This window comes from Diadema setosum, chromosome 8 (genome assembly GCF_964275005.1).
Source record: "Diadema setosum chromosome 8, eeDiaSeto1, whole genome shotgun sequence".
In the NCBI taxonomy this organism is placed as follows: domain Eukaryota; kingdom Metazoa; phylum Echinodermata; class Echinoidea; order Diadematoida; family Diadematidae; genus Diadema; species Diadema setosum.
Genome location: NC_092692.1, coordinates 26008219 through 26015005, shown reverse-complemented (window position 1 = coordinate 26015005; position 6787 = coordinate 26008219). Strand labels below are relative to the sequence as shown.

The 6787-nt window shown below is 39.6% G+C and overlaps 1 pseudogene; it reads left to right on the top strand.

Moving 5' to 3' along the window:
• The first annotated feature begins 1253 nt into the window (after positions 1-1253).
• On the top strand, positions 1254-5594 carry LOC140232169 (uncharacterized; annotated as a pseudogene).
• Positions 5595-6787: the final 1193 nt, after the last annotated feature.

Genomic DNA, 6787 nt, shown 5'->3' with positions numbered 1-6787 from the left:
GAACGGGAACACGCACGTTATTCCCTGGTACTAGATTCAGTGTCAGCAAAGTCTTTTAACTTCGCATGGCAGTTCCATCTAATAATACATTCACGTATTTTTCTTATTTCATTTTCATTTCCTTTTTTTTTCTATTTGATAATGCTTATTTTCTCGACTTGTGAACAGCGCTTCAGATGAAGCCAACTAAAGCAATCGTTCAGTTTTCTATTAAAAAAAAAGAAGAAGTAAGATTATGTGACTATTCTTTTTTGGAGGGAGGGATTTTTCATATCGTTCCATTGTGATACACAGATAGTTGTAGAAGTAGCTTCCCACTGGATTAACTGACACTTTTTCAAAACTGAAACATTTGAACAGATTATCTGATTTTTATTTCACACATTTCTCTGATGTGTTCCACGAAAATTCGGCATTCACAGAAGATCTAATATCTTTTGAAAAATGTCCCTTTTCTTCTCTACGCATGACTGTCAAACGAGAGACGTCATGTTGTGGCGGGCTTTCTTGATTAATTGGTTTATCTCTATATGAGAGTACTCCATGGTGTCATGGAAATAAACGCTTTCTCGAAATCTTCGCAATATGCATGGCAACATCAATCATAATAACTTTGATCATGCTTTTCATGGGATACCATGTCGTTGGTAGTTTTGCCTTGTAGTGATTTTGAGGGGATCTTGTTTAAAATGTCAGTTTGATAATATAATGCGTATTCTGTAGCTTCTCGCCACTACGTGTCTCAGGGCAGGTGATAATCCCAAGGTAGCAATCACTCAAAATACAGGCGCCTATCTAGCAGCTTCTTACCAAAAAAAAAAGAAGAAAAAAAATCAGAGCGCCCTTTCCTTCTGAACGTCATTACTTTCATCTTCTGTTCAAATACTAGGGGCGGAATTAAATGGGTATACACCAACCATTTAAAAGGTTTAGAATAAGAGAAATAGACATGCGTCACAGAAACGACTTTTTTTCCTATGAACCTCAGTGCACATGAGTTGCAAACCCAGAGCATGAAAGGAGGAGTATAAGAAGAACGAGTGACGTATAGCTGACTAGAAATAAACGTGTTTACGATTGGTCACTGCATTTTACACATCCGACGCGCACGCTTCATTGCGTCCTGTATCCAGAATAGTGCGTTGAGATGTGCGACTCCAGAAGCACTCCCGCCTCTCATCTCCAGTGAAGCTCGTAGCCAGCCGTCTTATTTGCACTGAGCGTCCCCCATTGAGCTCTCCTCGTCCCTCCGGATGGTCGCAGATGAGTTGTTTGAGCAGTGGGCGGAAAACCTGCTGAGGTTGTCACAGTTGAAGACGCCGGCTCGAGCGGAGCCACTTCACCTCCAGACAGGTGCATTCGAAATTGTCCTCAAATACCAGGATCATTCGCAAGCGTCGCCTGGCGTCATGATTAGGAGTAATTCGTGACACTTTGGTGTTTTTCTCTCGAGCCCGAAGAGGAGGACATCTTTGAATCACAGCGGTAAATGTGGTATCATGTTTTCCTGTGAAACGGAGTCGAACTGAACCTGGAGATCTCATGGTGTGTAAGTACAAGAATCGCCTCTTAAATATTTTTTTTTTTTTACTTCGATAACGTTTACACAGTCAACAAGAGCTAACTATTAATTTCTACCTTTGCGATATATCTATTTTGACAAGACATATGAATACACATGCTCTTCTCATTCTTGTACTGAAAAAGGAGTATTTTCCATAGATACATACTGGTTATTCATTAATATGCTTTCCTTTTATCTCAGTACCTACAAAACATAAGGCATAAAGCGTATAGATAGGAAGGAAAAGAGTTCAACATTTAACGAGTAAGTTATAAACATATCTAGAATGGAATGTCAAAATTGTCGAATACAACAAAAGGAAGGAATAAACACATATGAAATGTGAGAAATCTACACATAGAAGCATTTCCTGTAGGGTATAAATTTCCAGAATCTGATATAAAAGTAAAAAATGCAAGATGACTTTCTGAATTGTTCGCTACCTACATCTTTGTCTGTCATGATATTTTATCGCGTACTTTTTAAGAGAAAGCAACTAAATTGTTTTTGCGAACAGCGACGTTTAGTTAGGTACAATTGTACAAGTACAAGTTATACTCTTTAAATCATACTCTGTAAAGCTCATACCTTCACATGACATTTTGTGCCGCTGCGAACACAGCATGTATGTATCTGTACAAAAACAGACAAACAAACATGTAGATTTCAGTATCTTTCTCACTAAAACAAAATAAATGCCTATGCGTTGACAGTAACCAACAATTCATTGGAACTGCATTGTTTCACTAGTTTAAGTTGTTTCATAAGCCAAAAAAGATTTCCGGCAACAGTTGGGTAATCACTTCCATATTTTTTTTTTTCGATATTGGAATGCATAATAATACGCCATTGTTGCAATTCCAATGAGACAGATTATTTGAGAGTAGAAATGAAAAGGTGCATTCGTGTAACGTGTTCGTCTGCAGATTGGAATTTTCATCTGTACTGGTAATTGTTCGCCGATTAATCAGTGCAGGAAAACCCGATGATCAGTGGCGGATCCAGGCGGGGGCGCACCGGGTTCGCGCCAGCCCCCCTTTATTTTTTATTGAAACAATAGAAATAAGAAGAATTCTTTACGGAATTCCTGGATCAGCCCCTGATGATAATTCGTGTAAGGCGCCAGAAGTTATATAGAGAGCTAAGACCACAGCTAATATAATCCCTCGTATCGTGTTTTCTTGTTTTCTTGAACGGCTCGTCAAACGTTGACCATAATTCAAACATAACCGTAATTTGGTTTGGCTCTGAAGCAGGACAATTTCCTCAACCAGTTGATGTATGCCTTGGTTCGTCGACCTAATTGTTAGATTTGTCTGGAGAGGAAATCCCCGAGCATCGGAAGCAGAAGATTTAGGGGAGGACGTATTGAGAACAAAATTGAATCTGTAAAGTGGAAGCTAGGTTAGAATGATTGTAAGTCATCTAACACGGCATGAAAGAGCACGTCAAAGTGTGCCTGGTGTGTGTTTCTGTCAAATAAATTTTCCCAGTGACGTTTCATTTCCTAAGTAGGCAGATGTAACCTGTATACCTGTTCATTGTTCTTGCTACGAGGACTACGAAACAGATAGTTTTCTTGTTATACTTGAGTATCATGTTTAGAGTCTTCATTGTACACATACAAACAGCAACACACATACGTAATTTTTATACTTTTGTATTATGAAATTTATCACCAACCTGACCCAAAGAAACACACGCACACACACACACACACACACACACACACACACACACACACACACAAGGTCATTATGTGCAATATAATGAAGTCTTCGTCAGACAAGCAGTAGTAGTGTATCCGACTTTTTTTTTCCATAGGGCGCCATTCAAAGCTGTTGCCCACATATACAAATGCACCAATACACTGCACCATTTCTATTGCACAGGAAATGTCATCTAATTCAAATTATTCTTTTAGTTTCTATGCCTTTGATTATTCAAAGTTTGTTTCGGGGTGACGGCAAGCAGCGTATTCTTGAGTGTCTTATAACCATATTTTTCTCTAAAATAATTGTGATATACATAGTAGGGAAGAACTAGTTACTTTTTTCTATGCATTATTTTTTTTACACTTGTATAAATCATTGTATCATGCACCATAGATAACTGAAATATTGCCATTGTCGTTGAAAATCTTGTCAGCAGTCGGGGTACGACAGATTTATCTACTTTAGAGCTGTCAAATATTTTCATGTCAACCTTTTTGAAAGGCAATGTGTCTGATTTTACCGGCGCGTGTACTTTACCGCAAGTAAAGATTTCCATATCCACTGTCTTATTCTAAGTCATCTATAATCCTTTTTGTTTCTTTCTTTCTTTTCAGACATTTGACGTACAGTCAATACATATACCAATCAATCTAGTTATCAGTGAACACTCTTGTGGCAAATTGTATAAGCAAGCAATCCTTGCTATAAATTGTGAAAATGAGTAGAGATCATATCAGATTTGTTTATCTCGTAGAGGAGATTAAGAAGATTATGAAAAGAATCACAATACATCATAATGACCCTAAAGAACGGTAAGGAATCTTCAACATATCGCTATATTAACCAGTCATAATCGTTATGGAAATAATTTTAATTGTATACTAGTGACGCAAGTATAATGATGATCAATTATCTCCTTTGTTGTTTCTGTTGGTGAAATTTTCATTGCAGTTCATTATCTCTTATGAACATGAAATATCGGATGTGTTTTGTATTCGTGTTAAAAACGTAGGATGCTTTCTATCAACAAAAGACACGGGGACCTTATGAAAATATTCAGCTGTCAAAACTGTGGGGCTTATACGAAGAGCTGTGATCCGATTTAATCATGCTGACGTAACGATCGATAATCTTATTGGGAATTATTGTGAAGCGCCCCCACATGTTCCTTTCCATCTTTCTGCTTCTTAGTGGTGTAAGACGCAGAGAGAGGAGGGATCGCGAGAGACAGGGAAGGGGGGGGGGATGGAGATAGTGAGAGAGGGGGAGGGCAGGAGAAGAGGTGGCAGTGTGAGTGTATGTGCGTGTATGTCAATTTTAAGGACAGAGAGAAAGAGATAGATATAGAGGGAGGGGTGAGATGGAGATGGGGATAGGGATGCATCCGGAAGCGAAAGACTGCCGATGAGTATCACTCTTTCTACGATCTCCGGCGGTGATGCGTTTGGTCGACGTCACTGATTATAGTCGTATGATCGCAAAATGAGTGACCTGTACGACTCGTCTCATCTGAGACGCCAAGGTGCACGAAACTATCACGAAACTATTGAAGACACACCACCACCATCGACAACAACAACAACAGCAAAAATCAGATCGAGGTATCGCAGACGAATGATTCATATCTGTGAGTTATAGAAAGGAAAGTTTGATGGTCGCAAAGATTATAATTATCTAAATAACGTCCCTCTTCAATCTGTTGAATCCGCGAAGTACTTGGGTGTAACCATCACTTCTGATTTGAAGTGGACCCAACACATCAATAATACTGTCAGTAAAGCCAATAACGTCCTTGCATTTCTAAGACGCAATCTTTGCATAAAATCTTCTGATGTTAAAGCCCCAGCTTACAGAACGTTGGTTCGGCCAAGTGTAGAGTATGCTTCCACAGTATGGGACCCATCTTCCAAGAACCTCATCCACAAAGTGGAAATGGTCCAGAGAAGAGCTGCGAGATTCACTTTGAATCGTTACCATAACACCTCAACGTCCTCAAGTGTCACCAAAATGCTGCAAGAACTTGATTGGACCACTCTGGAACAGCGTAGAGAAAATGACAGGCTAATCATGATGTACAAAATACACAATAATCTCTATCTTTCAGCACAGGACTATAGTATCAAACAGGTTACTCAGTTGACGAGATCCACGCAACCACATTCCTATCAGGTACCATACTTGAGAACTGAATCGCATCGTCATTCGTTCTTTCCAAGAACTGTATAAGGAGATGGAATTCCTTGTCGTTGGAAATTGTTTCAGCGCCATCTGTGGGATCATTCCGTAACCGACTAACGGTTGATCACAGTGGCTAGTCATTTTCTTTAAATTTGTTATGTGCTTGTAAATATCTGTAAATAAACTGTATTATTCTGTAAATAGCACAGTCTGCAAGAATGTTCAGCCTATTGAAGGAGGCAGACTTAATCAGAAGAAGAAGAAGAAGAAAATTGAAGGCACGAACTTCAGATGAAGAGATATATCATACGCGGGAGAAATCATCCATCTGTCTGATGAGATGAGATGAGATCGTTTTGTTTGGCAGCAGTTATTCCCCATTGTCAAAAACAGGTGGTTTTTTTTTTAACGAAAGTTTGCCACTTCTTCAAGATATCTCGCTGATACGCACGCTGTCAATCACCGCTGAACCATCTTCACATCAGACCGTCATATTAGCAACGAAACACCCAAGGCACCTATTACCTTCGTACATTATTTCCTCTTTTTCAGGGATTGGCAAGCCTCACACTCGCATCGATTGGAGAAAAGCCATCACGTCATCACTGCTCACATACCTTGAACTGGGGGCCACTCAGTGTCGAAAATACAGCTCACATTTTCCCCCGCTCTTAGTGCAAGTGTTTTCGTTAGCGGCTGCTCGGGAGAGCGAATCACAGCTGTGGAAATTATGGCTGCGACGGGAGCGAGACACTATTATCTTACTCGAAAAAGAGAACATTTAAACCGTGTGGAAGGCGCCGCGAAAGCGCGCACGTCCTAGATGGACTGTCATCAAATCTGAAGTGACAATTGCCCAACTCCAACTAATGAGAGCACTGGTCGTGGGCACACAAAGTCTATTGTTATTATTGTTTTCTGCCAGTGCCTTTACATTTGAGCAAATTACTGTCAGAGCTGACTTTGCTTCTTGTTTCTTGCGACAAATGTCTGCAGTGATCAACGTGTATAACTGAGTACCTGTCAATGCCGGGGGTAATGAAATGGCGGGGTTTACGGTAAACCACTGCTTACACTAAGACGTTACCACGAGTGAATAAGATCATGATTCACATAAGAATGTTCACAGAAAATCACCTAAACTAGCTTTTTTCTTGAATCTCAAATTTAACACATTCAAACAACCTTAACTATATATTAGTTCTCTAGTTTGAGCATAAAATGAAAAATGCCATCCAGTTTTTCGGAATTTGACACTTGCTATTAAAATCCCTGCCTCTCCCACCGAAAGAAGAAGTTAAATTATGGGCATTGCTTGAGACATATGATA